The sequence below is a fragment of the Solenopsis invicta genome, chromosome 5 (genome assembly GCF_016802725.1).
Source record: "Solenopsis invicta isolate M01_SB chromosome 5, UNIL_Sinv_3.0, whole genome shotgun sequence".
In the NCBI taxonomy this organism is placed as follows: domain Eukaryota; kingdom Metazoa; phylum Arthropoda; class Insecta; order Hymenoptera; family Formicidae; genus Solenopsis; species Solenopsis invicta.
In genome coordinates this window covers 10,931,555-10,947,253 of record NC_052668.1, presented here as the reverse complement: position 1 = coordinate 10,947,253, position 15,699 = coordinate 10,931,555, and the positions used below count along the sequence as shown (strand labels likewise).

Genomic DNA, 15,699 nt, shown 5'->3' with positions numbered 1-15,699 from the left:
CCTTAGGCCTTAAGTTAAACTTAAATTAATGCTTTTAATCCAAAAAAAGAAAATAGGTTATGTCTACTTTCAATCAAATTGATTAAAAATGTATTTTTAATAATAAAAAGAATAAACGAGGAAAATAAACAAACATCTTTTAAAAATAAAAATTTATTAATTTTTTAATATTTGATTACAAAACAAAACAACGTAATGCCAACTTGGTGGCGTTAGTGTTGCGGTGTCGTGAAAAAGGCCGGGATGGCCACTTTTTCCTTCTTTCTGATTCACAGAATCATAGGCTGGTATTCATAGTCGATTCTTATATTTAAGATTGTCTTAAGTATCACTCGTCGTTATATTTAAGATCGTCTTAAGATGCCATCAACCAATCAGAGAGCCGTATTAGTATTTTAAGATGTTACTTAAGACGATCTTGAAATAAGAATCGACTATGAATACCGGCGGTAGATATCTAATAAGATTGCCAACTTCTTAAGTTCAATCGATCGAGTCCCTCAGGTGTAGAGAGTAAAAATATAGGAATTATAATCTCAGCCAATCAAACGGTGCTGTCGACTAGTGAAGTCTTCTAATTGACTGTTCCTAGTTTCTACATTAGTTACACTCAAAAAGGGCAGTAAATTTATTAATGAGGCTAACTATATGTTTTTTTATTATTTTCTCGATTTTGCTGAATTTTCTCTCATTTTTCCCTTTTTCCTCTTCTTTCTTCAAAAGTTTAAAAATTCCCCGAAATGGGAAATTTTCCCTCAAAGCGGAAACATCGTCGTCGCTGGAAGTCCATTTTCCATTGTTATAGACATTTCGCGAAGTGGTACGATCTACGATTCCCCCTTTTATCTCGCCGAACAATTGGTTCGCCGTCGCAATTAAGCGACGGACGTGGTGACCGCGCGCGTGGCGTCATGCGTCGTCCTGTGTCAGCATGAATCTGCCCTTACGCATTATATGCGCGAAAGACGTCGCGATGCGTCACCTCAGCCCGTGAAAGCGTTTTGAGGGGAGGAAAAGGTGCCACGCGGCCCTCGGAGGATGAAAAAGACGGGGACCTCCGTCGTACAGGCGTCGACGCACAGGCGCTGACGTACTCACACATACGTATAAAAGGCCGGTGTCGCGACGCTTTCGCCGTCATTCTCGCGCGCGCGGACGCCGAAGTTGCGGTACCCCGAGTCGGGCGTCATCGTCGTGTCTGTCATTGGTTATTCACGGAGGCACTTAACAGTCGCACATCCTCTCAGCGACGTGAGAACGAAGGACTACTCGTCCGCAAATGAGAGTTTCATCCCCTGGCAAAAAGAAGAAACGCTACTGTCAGAGCTTTTAACAGTCCGAGAGTGTATTCCGTGTGTCACACTCATCTCCCACCTGCAGGGTCGCACCAGCGGAATCTGACAGCAACAGGTGAGCAATTCGTCTCCTGAAATACGGCCTTTCTCTGCACGTACTGTCCTTTTTTATACCCTCTTTTCTTCCTGCTTTAAGTACATTCATAACAGTATTTTTTTATATAGTAAAAAGTTTAAGGTTTTCTATGTACCTTCAATTTAATCTTGTAGGGCAATCGATTTTGAGTTTTACTTATCAAGTATCTTACTATTTATTTACCGTATCGCGCTTGACGATCTTAAACCAAGGATGGGAAAACTTTGCTTCATGTAGTAATACGTTACGAATTCTATCAAGCTTATAGATTGAATGGCGTGTGGCGTGGATGCAAAAAGAGTTTATTAAATGCAACTGAGTTATCAAAGAAATATGATACTTTATGAAAGTTTTTACTTGCATACAACCGACTTCAGATAGTAATTGGCATACCTGGTATCTTGAATCACTTTTCTTAATTTTCTATTATATGTATTAATATGTGACATTGTTACATATAACAGATTTTCGTCGCGACTCGTCTTCTGATCCACTATTTTTCTATAACATTTCTTTCTAATTTTTTTCACAAGCCGATTTTATATTTCAATTATTTTTAACTATTTTTATATAAACTTGAATATTATTAATACGAAGAACATATTTTTAAAATACACATTTGAAAGAAAGAATAAAAGAAAAGAAAGAAAGAATGAAAAAAAAATTTTTTTAATTATTTATTTGATAATAAATACACTTTTTGTAACAAATATCTAATAAAAAAACTTTTTTAAAGATTACCTCTCTAATAACTAGAATTAAATGTTATTAAACATTAATAAGATTAATTCTTTTGTTCCTTTTAATTTGTTATTCTTGTAAGCGTTCCCTCAATAGTAGTACCAACAGGTGAGAAGGAAAACAAAACCGTTTCTCGAGATTTCTACATCTTTACCCTTTTTTTTTTGTTAATTACGTTAATATTTTTCATCGGACAATTTTAAATTACATTTTTATTACGTATTTTTATTTAAAAATTTCTCAATTAGCGCAAGTACATATTAATCTTTCTAGAGTTACATCGCAAGATGTTAAGGGAGAACTATGTATGCGTAGAGTAAAGAAATATGAAAAATGTCGTAAAATATCAAGTTTTTGACGCTGAGTAAAACAAATGACAGAAATAAGAAATTAAAAATGGCAAGATAGCGTGATGGTGATTACGTTCTATCTTTCCTTTTTACATTTCATTTTTTATAAACCTTGCTAGGTTTGATATTCTGGTGCAATTTATTGTTTCCGTTTACTATTGTTAATATATTGAAGTAAAAATATATTAACGTTAGCACGCGTTAAATTGAAAAGCAATATTACAATCTTTTTAAATCTGAATCAGTGGATAGTCACTGATTATCTAGTGGCATACTTGGCACTGATAAATTAGTGATTTTTTTAACCTAAAAGTTAATGAAAAGTTACTGGTAATCATTGAAAAGTTCTTATTGATTAGTGTATTAATAAATACACTCGTAAATACTAATAATTGCAGTAATCCGCAATAATCATTAATAAATATATGATAAATTCATTGATTTTTCAGGTAATCACTGATTACCAGTGGCATACTTGGCACTGATGTCAGTGATTATCCACTGATTCAGATTTAGAGAGATTGAAACATCGAACAAACGTCATTGTTTAAATTTGATAAAGGCTTTTGTTATTATTTTCTCTGCAATCTATAAAAATTATTAAATTATTAAAGATGTATTTGTGTCATATTTCAAAAAATTACCAAAAATGAAAAAATTTTATAAATTGTTTTATTATTACATGTGAGTATCTGTATAAAAGAATATTAAGAACAGTATTCTTATTAATTTAAATGTTACTTAATTTCTTGTTTATCTTTTTTTTTCTTATGTAAAATTACATTTAGTACTTATTAGCAAATTTCATGAAAAAATTGGATTACGCATTCAATCTAATTTTTTCTATATACTATTAAAATTCTAAAAAAATTATTATTTAAAAGGTCATTTAAAATTATTTAATCAATTAAAAGTCATTTATAAAATTGCAGCAAAATGTAATCATTTGCGACACATAAACTAAATTATTCTTTGTTTTGTTCTTTGCAACTGGTTTCAAGAACAAAATTTAGGTATTTACGGTTAAAATTTTATATACACACATATGTTAATAATTAGATAGAAAAAAACTAAAAAACATAAACCTAAGAAATCGACGCTTGTTAAATTTTGATAACTCTTAACTGACATTGTGTAACTAAACTTTCCTAAATGCTTACATGCAGATACTTATACATAATATTTTTATTATATATATTATATATTATATGTTATATATACACACAAACACACGCATACGCATACGCACACGCACACGTACACGCACACACACATAAAATAACGTGGTTTAAACTTAAAAAAATTTTAAGTTTTAAATTTGTGCAAGCAAAAAATTGCATAAATTATATGTAGACGGCATGAAAAATAACTGTCAAAAATACAAAGAAAAATATTTTAGACCTATTTTAGTTTGCTATCCATGTGTATTTTTATTTATTTGATTGAAAGATCATACAAATTTCGGAAAGCAGGAAATGGGAAATTTCTATTTGTCGATCTAGCTGCTGAATTGATCTTGGCTGTCGCAAAAGATTGGGATTACGCGAAATCACATACATTATGCGCATAAATCTAAATTTACAATCAGTACATTATTTCGTTTTCTGCAATTTTTAACATTTTCGAAAGAAACTAATCCTTCTCTTTCTTTCGGTGAATGTGAAATTCTACGCATTTCGCGCTGCTTGCGACGTTTTAATGTAATGCTCTTCGCCGGGAAAATGAACTTTCTAACTGAATGCCGACACCTGAGTAATGGAGAGCTTACCTCAGTGACACAAAATCGAAGATTAAGTCATACCGCTATTGTCACATGCGCGACAGAATGAATGATATATCATCGTATTTCTGAAGAAAGAGTCAGCTGAACAACATGCGCGCTTGTCGCGTGACAATAACATGACATTGCCGCCTATGTAAGAAAAGAACACTTAGGAGATGAAAATGTAACGTAATTTTTGTGATTATTAAATTCGATATTACATTCGGAATATTCGTCAGTTTTCGCCGACGTAAATATACATGTGTATTTAAGAAAGTTTACATGGATGAGAATGAGAAAATTTACATCAAACACATCAAATAAAACAAGATGAGCTGAGGAGCCGTGCTGGGTGTTGTGCGCCAAAAACAAACAAATGCCAAATAAAAGTAAACGTTTCGACCTTTAATCAACAGTCTTCTTCAACAAAAGAACTTAGGTTCAAATGTGAAAATACGACATCCGCTTACAAAAATTGTGATATGTCGGAAACGCCGTAGTCTAAATGATAATCTCAAGGACCGTGAATAAATATTGATTTTCGGAACATGATCTATGAGTTCCGAAAACTACATCTTGCAAGAGGTTACTGAGAATGTCACAACACAAGTGTATTTAGACTATGGCGTTTCCGACATATCACTATTTTTGTAAGCGGATGTCACATTTTCACATTTGAACCTAAGTTCTTTTACTGAAGAAGATCGTTGATAAGGGCTTCTGACTCTTTAGCCAAGAACTCTGTGTTGACGATAGCGACATTCCGTCGTGGACAAAATTAGAACTGATACACATGAAACGTGACAGATTGACGATGAGATGTTGTCGTGCATGTCATTTTGTTATTATGCGTTTCATGGTGAAAATATGACTTGTCTCGTATTTACCAAATTCGTAAAAATGGACCGCGAGTAAAGTTTCTTTGAATTTTATACAAAAAAGTACATTTTTCACTTCTTTTAATAGCTATCCGTGTGTTTTTCTGTCTGAATAAGCGTCACTTTACGTGCTTTTTACGACTATTAACTGACTGCAAGATGAAGAAAGAATAATCGTGACCAATATTTAGAAATGTTTTAAAGCCATCTAATTAGTCTGTTTTATCCAAATTGGCTTTATTTACAAATGGCATGTTTGACAAAATTACATGTGATTTCACGCAATTTCTCGCTTCTGACGTCACGACTTCAATATGGCCGTGGCAAGTACTCAGAAGCCTTAAAGGTCAAAACGTTTACATTTATTTGGCATTTATTTGTTTTTGGCGCACAACACCCAGCACGGATCCTCAGTTCGTCTTGTTTTATTTGAACTTTGTTTTTCTTTCAAATATTATATATTTCCGCAAGAAAGTGATACAAATTAATAAATTTTCAAGTTTCTTATTATTTGTGAATTGTGTTTTAAATACAATAGTTTTTAATTGAGAAAAGTGGTAGTAATTAAATTTAAATAAAGAAAGAAAAAATCCGAAAGAAATGAAAGCAAGATATATGACAAAAATTAAAATTAAGTAGTTTTTATGTTTAACATTATAACATTGATTACAAAATTAATATTTACATTACTTTTTAAGAACTCTCGATTTCTATAATTAACTCCAAGTTACTTGTGTTTAATATTGCTGTATACAATTAATTACTTTTGAAATACGCAATTTCTTTCCTCTCTTTTAAATAATTTTACATTTTTGTGTTACTTTCTTCGGGGGGTGCAATATGATTGTTTCTGGCTTTTTCATCTTGAGCTTCAGTTTTTGTACAAATTATTTATATTATACGTCATTGAAAAAAAGAAAATCGTTAAAAGTGTTCTATTTAAATTTTATGTTGCTCTTCTCATTGTGTATGCCGGCGCGAGGTGAAGCATAATGCATTAAGACATCAACAATTCTTATTATGCACATAATTGTTTCGTGATGAAAATATCAGCCCTTAATAAGACCTTAAGAGGATGCTATAGTGACCGAAGAACTTCCTCGACGTCGGCATTGCAGATTATTTTTCGAGGGAGACCAGGCTATCGCTCTTTGTCCAACGCATAGATCTGTCTTTGTTTTTCGATTATTTCGCCATCTGCGAAAAGACCTATCAACTACAGCCACTGCTCTTCTTGCCATCGTTTACGTGCGCTAAGCGAAATTTGGACACGTACAGCTGTTCACCTATTAAACTTTTTTGTTAGGTTGTTGACTGAAACGATACACAGTCAGTGTTGTGTGTTAGAGTTTTCTGAAGTTCGCCCTGGTCTCATTTTATACATACGAGCTGCAGAACGTCAGTAAATAACAAAAATTAACCTTGGTTGACGGATCCACGAGTCGAAAATAAATGAATTTTTAATTTTTTGATCGATTTTCTCATAAAATTTACCAGAGCAGACTTTGTTTTGGTGCGTACTTTTATTTTGCAAAAGGATTTTGTGATCTGTAAAGCCAATTCAAAAATTAATGAACACTGTAATGGTCGGTAATTTCCGTCAGTATAGTATCCTCTTAAGGCGATGCTGAACTGACGGTGGAATTCACTTCCTTCGATGAACCGAGGGTCGCGCGTGAGGCGAAAAGTAAGAGAAAGAGGCTAGCGCACTTTGTCAAACGCACTCATCTGTCCTTGTTTTTTTGATTTCAGCGCCTCTAATTGCAAGAACCTAAACTACAATGAACCTAATTTCTGCTCTTTGCACCAATACACGTAAAAATTACATACATGAACATACATAAACAGTTTTCATACATTTATATCTGTTATACTTAAGCTTCTAGGATTATTCTGTAGGTGCCATATTGTTCTTTGATTTAATTCATACCTTGCTAGCTACTTATTTCATACACACTATGTCTAAAATTTTTATATGAGTATATATTGTCACGAGTCGGCTGCAAAAGCCGGTAATTAAACCGGTAATTAGGCCGGTAATTATAATTTTTTAATCAACTTTTGTTTTTTGTATTAAATTATAGCTAGCGAGGTGTGGTTTTGTCACTATTTTAATTATGTAAAAGGATTTTGTGATCTGTAAAGCCAATTAAGAGTTATCTGAGCACAAAAATAAGCTCGTATAGAGACCAGTCGGCTACAAGTTTACAAACTATATCCCTACTATATCTCTCTATAGATAGCGGTCAATATATTCTTTAACTATGAATAAAACTAATGAATTTTAACAATTAAGATAAAAGTATTAACAATTATTGTCTTATATTGCAAAAATTTATATATTATCAAATAGAACTGTTTTACAATATATAAATTTTTTTGCAATATGTAGTTATTTTTTTCAGCGATGCGCGGCGTATAATATGCAGGTTGTAATTTAACAAAATAAAGAGGGAGAGAAGAGAAAAGAAATCCTTTTTTCAGCAGCAGGAAAAGAATGGACTGTACAGACTGGACATGAAATTGTCACTAGAAAAACGAATGTACACAATGAGAGTAATCTCGGTGTGCGTGCGTTTAATGTGGTGTGTCTGGCGGAGGGGATGGGAATGAGTAAAATGTGAAAAAGTAAGGAAAAAGAAAGAGGAAACCGCGATCGTTAGATGTCGGTTATTGGATCGCCGCGTTATTGCCAGACTTTGTCGCTCGTAAGTCGCTACTTGCCTTCCGTTTATTAAACTTGCCTCGGGTTAACGCATTATTTTGTGCAAATAAAATCCGAAACTGCGCCAACTGGGTCATCGTACGAGAAGGAACACAGTTGCAATAGCAGTAGCAGTAGCAATAGCAGCAGTAGCAGCTGTCGTTGTCGTTGCTGCTGCAATAAAGTGTGCATTCCCATAAAGTTCACTGCCGCGTTTAAAAAGCGACATTTTACCTGCTTGCGAAAGGGTGCAAGTGCCGCCAGAGCTAATTAATTAAGAATTCAATTCTTAAATGCGTTTGAAATTAAATGCGTTGTTTGTGCAATTGAGCGCGCGGAATGTCGCTCCAAAAAGGGCAAAGAGAAAAAATCAATGTTTCAACTTATCGTTTCTGTCACTTTTACATGTAAAGTAAATTAGTGTCAAATTAAAATAGTTATTGTTTCATGTAAACAAGAATATTAAATCCTTTAAGACAACAAGTTAAATTTCGGCCGTTACTTTAAAAAAATCAAGAAGGAAAAGAACTGCCGCTTTTCGATCAAAGCGGGTGTGGAGGGTATTTAATAATTTTTTTCTACATCAATATTTAACTACATTTTTCAGTTCTAGATATGAACTGTTTGTTGATACAAGTTGTCGGACTTGAAACGCAATCACAAACTGAAGATAGAAATAATATCTCAAATTAATGACGAAAAAATGGCACTTCTTTTCCTTCTTTGCCTTCTTTAAAGAGTGTAAAATCTAAAATTTTAGCAAAAAATATTAAATATTTATTTTAATCATTTAGGGAGCAACAATATGATTACTTTAATAATAATAGAATTAAAAAATTCTAATTCTTTGATGATATCGTTATTTCTTGTTCGATATTTGTTTTCTGTACAACTTATAAAAAATTATTATCAAATAAAGATAAATATATTTTTTTCGATGAAATAAAATTTCTCATGTAAGTTATGTCTGTTTATGATTATCAAATTCTTTAAAAAAATTTTATTTATTTGCTTATGTATGAGACAATGATTGTTGATTTGATATCAGTTTTTTGTCTCTGTATGTCGTATCTTTTCATCTCTAGCTGTCGTTAAATCAAACATTCGGAAAATTGTCACGTAACGGAGTATTTGTGGCATTTCTACGTGTTGTCGGAAATCTTGTAAATATTCATTGTAAAATACCGTACGCATGTTTTCTCGTGATATTGCACGCAAGCTTCTTTGCAGACAATAGTATTGCAAAGTAAATAAGGGGGGAGGACGCCCTTAGGACAGTTCTGGATACATGTATATATATAGAGAACACGATATATCGCGCGAGAAAGAACAAAGTAACGCACATATGTTATCTCGCATCGTATTTATTTTCCTTACACCGCAAGACTTTACGCGCCGTGCCGTAAAGTTTTCTTCCACGCCCAAACGATTCTGTCATTAATTTCGTTTGCACTGTCGTTAGCGCTGCATTTTTAATTACGGCCGTAACTCATGAACCTTTGACCACTTTTCGATGACGCATTAATAAATGCCTCGTGTCGCCTTGTTATACGCGCGCGTTTACTTTTATGTTTCTTTGCACTATGTTAATTAGTGGTTTGCGGGGAGATAATTCGTAAGCCTTTAAAGAGGTGGACAGTGGCGTGCATTCGATCAGATTTCCTATCTTCGTGCCTGCCTTGATTCGCGACAGTATATACGAACTGACATATTTGACGTAGATCTGTATCATGTTACTTAGAGAGAAGAAAATAGACATATTATTATATATGAGGTGAATTTTCTCTTGGACAGAATTTATCCTTTCAAAATCGTAGTAGTGGAACAACTAATGGAATTTCGAGGAATTTTACTACATTTTTAGTAAAATTTAATAAAATTTCAATAAAATTTAATCAAACCCTTTTGTAACACAGTGGTACAAAAAACCAGAACGAGATTAGTCGTTTCTTTTAGTTTTTTCGATACTGAATACGAATTTGCTGTCCAAATTGCTCCATCACGTTACAATTTTAAAAAATTTGTAATTAAATTGGTAAAAAAGTATTTTTATGTATTTTGTCAAATTACAACTACGACATGACGTGGAGAAGTTTCACGACAATCAAAATCAAGTACTTATGTTGTCAGAGACTTTTAGTCTTAAAGAAAAATTTTTGATATCGATTATGGTTAATAAAACATTCATTATTAAATATGGGAAATTGAGGAGAAGCTGCGAATTAGATCACTCAGATCACTGACAATTTATCTAATTTATCTTAACTAATTTCTATCCTGGTAAAAATTTTTGATAGAAAATGATGGAAAATAATTCACATCTGTGAATTCACAAATCCAAATCCATATTCAAAACGATGGAATTTTTTTTATTGGAAATGTTTATCAGGGTAAGCAGTTAAGTTCATTTAAGTTTAAATGTGTTTTAGGTCGCTGAAAACAAATTTGAGGTCAAAAATGTCATTTTTTTATGTCAAAGTGCAATACAAAGTAATTTGGTCAAATTTTATTAAAATTATAGTAAAATTTGACGAAAGTCACGTCGTCCCACAATTTTCATGGTTTTAAAAAGATTTAAAAGTTGTAAAAGAAAATTCTTTCCGTATAACAAAGACTCAATAATATAAGCAATACAAATATCTTTTTATTTTATCTCTCTGTTTCCTCATTCTATGTATTTTCAATAAACGAGAAAATAATTAATATCTGAAAGCAGTATTCGTGCACAATATATCGCTTCACTCATATGCTGATAATCATCGCGATAGAATTGCTTGCTATGCCGCAAGTGAATGTGATCTCTCGCTGATCCTAGGTATAAACGCGGAAACGTTGGTGATTAAAGTCAACGGTCACATCCCGAGGGACGTTCGGAACACGTGTAAATGCAGATCGATAGCACCGGGGAGAAATTGTCGTTCGAGAAATCTCAAAAGGAAACGCTGGCGCGTGTTATTGCATAAGTTCAGCGTAAAAACACCACGATATTACAAATTACTTTCCGAGAACTCTCGATAGAAATGGAAATCACGGTGAAATTAATCAGCCTTTACAATCTTGCTACGTTAACTTATCTTGCACGTGGGACGAAATCAGAAAGTATTTAAAGGGATCGAAAGGGGGCGCGCAGATATAATTTGCACTGTTCTTTCCGCTATTGTGGATGCGAAAGGAATGTTTAAGTGACATTAATCTAATTTCCGTGTACAAAGTGAAAACTTGTTCCCGCGGTTGCGCGATAAGATTGACGATAATATTATCGACTCGAACGTAGTTGTCATTTCAGAAAAGCCGCCCCCCCCCCTCCCTCGGAGAGTGTAGACCCGCAGACACTTGTAGTCTATCGCATCAACACCTCTCGTGCCGTTGCCCATTGTTATGCATGACGCGTATAACGCCAGACGTGTACACAGTAAACACAGGTATGCTATCGAGGAAGCGTACGAATCGTTTATCAAAACGGAAGGCGCGAGGGATCGCGCATTGTTTTGCACAGAAACGCGGAAAGATCACCAGTTATCAATGCTAGCAATATATATTGCATTTACGATTTTCGAGATGGAGCAACTGAATGCGCTTACGTAATGATACTTACCGCGAAAGAAATAGTCTTATTGACAGTTTGTGACACTTTTAAAACTATCAACGTCGCTAAAACGTGTACATATTCTAATTTATAACAAAACCCGCGTTTCAGAAGATTTACATAAGGAAACAAAAGCATAACCTAAATAAACAATGTGATACGGAATTCTCTCACAGAGAACCAGAGAAGCATATCTCCTTAACTCTTGTTATCTTCTACCTAATTCCTACAACATCTTCCTTCCTCCAGTTCTCTCCCTTTACTCCTCCTAATCCTTTCCTTCTTTATTTTACTTTCTTGGTTTATAATTGTCTTTACTTCAATTGTTAACTTCTATTGTTAATATTAGAAGCACCGATGTTTTTCACTCACTAAAAAGACCAACTGACCAAGCAAATTATTTACTTATAAAATATATAAACAAAAATGTGAAAATTAAAGACATTTAATTACATTGTGCGTTCCTCTATAATACACACAATTATATATGTTAATGCATTTATGTTATTATCAAGCGGCAGCAATCACTTATAGCGATTTTTTTGTTAAACATTATATTATTTTAATATTATTTACTATCAGTTTTTAATTTTAATTTTTTAATAGTTTGAGGATGACTTCATATATCGATAACATAAGTATTAGAAATTTCTGTTCTTTTTTAATTTTATGTTACTTATTCTGATTTATTAGCACAATTGCCTTGCTTGGTTCTCTTAATTATAGAGGACAAAAGAGTAATATGGCACCCATGTTCATTTTATTTAATAATTTTGTTTATAATTAATATTTTCTATTGAAACTTGAACGATTACATTTGTCAAAGTGTTATTTGACAGATTCTAGGCTCAAAGTAACGAGATATTTATTATTTCGGACGTGATTTCTAAAAATCTAATGTCCTGCATAATCGGTGGCAAAAAAAAAGTGGTTGTAATATGGTTATCTATCAAAATAATTAAAAAAAATTAGTTTAGTTTAAAAGAAACACCGTATCTTGTTACAAAATTATTATTTTTAATTGTTTAGAATTTTCCTAATATAGAATTTTCCTGCGTTCAGAAACTTTAGAACTATCATTAAAAATTTAGTTAGAAATATCATTTTATCCTTGTTTAACATGAAACAACAAGCATAAAATTATGTCTTTAATGTTTCTAGACAACGCTCTCTAGAATGACGATCGATTTATTAAAGAAATATTTCGATATAAAAATTTTGCACACATTGAACAAGAATGCCTACTACGGTCGTAGCTAGGTCTTCGTGCTTGTATTGTCTATGTGATTTTATTTTCCTCAAGTTCAGTGAACTGCGCGCCGAATTAATTTTCAGTCATAACATAATTCTAAATTGAACGAGTATATTATAGTAAGTAATATCACGTATTATTAAATATTAACCCTTTTCCCCCTGAAAAAAACTGTAAAAAAATTATTGCGAGTTAATATTTAATAATACGTGATATTACTTAATCTCGTTCAATTTAAAATTGTGTTATGACTGAAAATTAATTCGGCGCGCAGTTCACTGAACTTGAGGAAAGTATATAAAATCACATAGACAATACAAGCACGAAGACCTAGCTACGACCGTAGTAGGCATTCTTGTTCAATGTGTGTTGATACAGCAATGGTCAAAATATCTCTCTTTATTACTATAAAAATTTTGCTTAAAAAACCATATTAATAAAATTCCATGTTTGTTTTAACTTTGTATAACTCAAAATGTGTATAACCGAATAAAAAGGTAAATAATAAACAAACACTCAAGTGTATTCGTGTGATAATACACTCAAATTTAAGAATAATGAAGAAGTATGAGTAATTAAAAATTAGAGATGTACCTTGGAAAAGTTTAGAAGTGTTCAAAAGTAAAAATGCTTTATAACAATTGTCACTTATTATATATTGTCATATTAGTATCACTAAAAAATGGCGGGTTATTAAATAAATAACTCCATAAGCAATTGTTAGAATACGTCACCTAATACGGAGATAATAGGGGTAACCATATTGTCGACAGTAGCCACAATACCCTCTTATCCTCTACTATTTGAATTTTTAATCCGCTGATGCTTTTCAGAAATATTTTCATGTATATCAATAATCGAGCTCCAGAGAGTATCGATAACGTAAAGCGTGTTGGAAATTAATCGAAGAATAAAAAATTATTCTTCGATTAATTTCCAACACGCGATAAATTGACATTCTTCGAACTTCAAAAATTCACGAAAAACTTTCGCTTTGCTTGAAATTGGGAAACAATTAATGCATTGATATTTCTATTAAGAAAATAATTAACTCACATGTGCATAAACACATGTATGAAATAAATACTTCAAAGGCGGAAAGAGCATCTATTAATCAAAGAAATGTCAATTCAATTTGCATTACAAATAATGCGCATGTGTAATTTATGATATATTTGCAATCTCCGGTGTTTAAAGGTATGCAAATGAACGGTTTAAGTATGTAAAGAACAATGTTCTCTAACAATAAGTCATGTGTGTCATGCCGTGCATTTAATAGCATTTAAAACTGTAATGAAAAAATTTTGTGCAGTTTTAGTTCGCTTCGTGCGGGTTTCGCTTTTAAAATAATCTCATTTATTACAAAATGGATCATTAATATTCAAATACTCGACAAAAGACACGCGATATAAAAGACGACACTAATATTATGATAATAGAAAATGTTAATTTATTACTATAATAAAGATATCCTTTTATAAATTTTAAAATTAATATACATGCGAAAGATAAAATATGTTTTGTAAAAAAATGTATTAATATAATTTACAATTTCCTCTAATAATTAATTTCTCAAGTTAATCCTTTAATTTGAATATCTAAAAAATTGTCAACAAATTTGCTTCTGCTTTGTTCCATTAAAAAACAAAAATGACAAACTGTTAGAATATATGACAGATGAGCAAACAAGTGAATCCGTTTCAAATTTCATTTTGCGAAACATGTATATTGATTCACCCTAGAACGAGTTCCATTAATTTTGTTGATAGATGTAGCAGTTCTGGAAAAGATAAGAATATATATTGCTGTAAATAAAGGAGGACAGAAAGAGAGAAGGAAAGGGAAGAGAAGGAGGAAGAAAAAAAAGAAAGAGGAAGAGACATATTCCATGCGATAGGTCTGATATCCCACTGAAATGAGAAAAGGGAGCGGACTTTCCGTAATCGGACTGTACCCTCTTAGGCTTCTGCAATTTACTTATACATTCCACTTCATGCACAGATACGGGTCAGAATTCCAAGAATTCTGTTGACCTCTCGGTCATTCTTGTAATCTAACAATAAGTGGAAGATAATTCGGGCGGGCAAGTAATTTCTATTAAAATAATTTCTACTGAAATAAAATTGTATAAAAATGGTATAATAAGTTTTACATTTAATTTTTAAATTTATTTAATAAAGTGACTGTTTGATTTAATCAATGTTAATGGCTATTAAATTATTGTTAAATTAAATCAAGGCCTTCAGGTGCAATTCCGAAAAAGTAAATTCTCCGACTTGGCTGCATTGTTATATTACTGTATTTTGGTGTGCTGATTACGAATATGATAATAAAAGTCACTAACAAAATTATCTTCAAGGTAAAAAATTAAGGTAAAAACCAGATTTTTTAATATTCTTTTACATATATCTCGGAAAATATTGATTTCCTAGAAAAAAGTGTCCAATAAAAAATAAAACTCTTGAAATTGTCTTCAATAAAGCTTCTATACATAATTTTCGTAATAGCAACGGTATACGCGTAATTATCAAAAAATAAAATAAAAGCATAAAAAAGGAAAATGCTACGAAAGTGACGAGTCGTAGAGTTCATGCACGTGCCAGAACTACACATATACTCACACATACACATATACTCACGCATGTACGCACGCACGCACACACGCACGCACGCACGCATGCACGCACACACACACACACACGCGCGCACGCGAGGGGGGTGCAAAAGAGTGGGCCTGACGGCTCACCCCTTTCTGCACCCACCCTGTCATTAGTGCGCTCCACTAATGTTAACTCCCTAAGTTGAGGGAGAGTATTTTTCATATTATCTCGTTTTTTTTCGAAAACTATTGGTTCTGTGCAAAAAATGTATAATACATAAATAATGTATTATTTCAAGAGCTATAACTTTTATTCAAAACTTTTTTGAATTAAATTAATATTTATCAAAATAATATTAAAAAACCAATATTTTTTAAGTTTTTAAAATCTTTTAC

General features: G+C 32.4%; 1 protein-coding gene across 2 annotated transcripts in view; it reads left to right on the top strand.

Annotated features, from left to right (window-relative positions):
* Positions 1–1,064: 1,064 nt before the first annotated feature.
* The window catches only part of LOC105196957 (allatostatin A-like), a 49,185-nt gene continuing 34,550 nt past the window's right edge, over positions 1,065–15,699 (top strand). Inside the window, exon 1 of one of the 2 annotated variants that reach the window (XM_039449525.1) lies at positions 1,065–1,410. The gene's annotated coding sequence lies outside the window, so the exon portion shown is untranslated. The remainder of the gene's footprint in view (positions 1,411–15,699) is intronic. The other variant, XM_011163122.3, reaches the window with a different exon arrangement.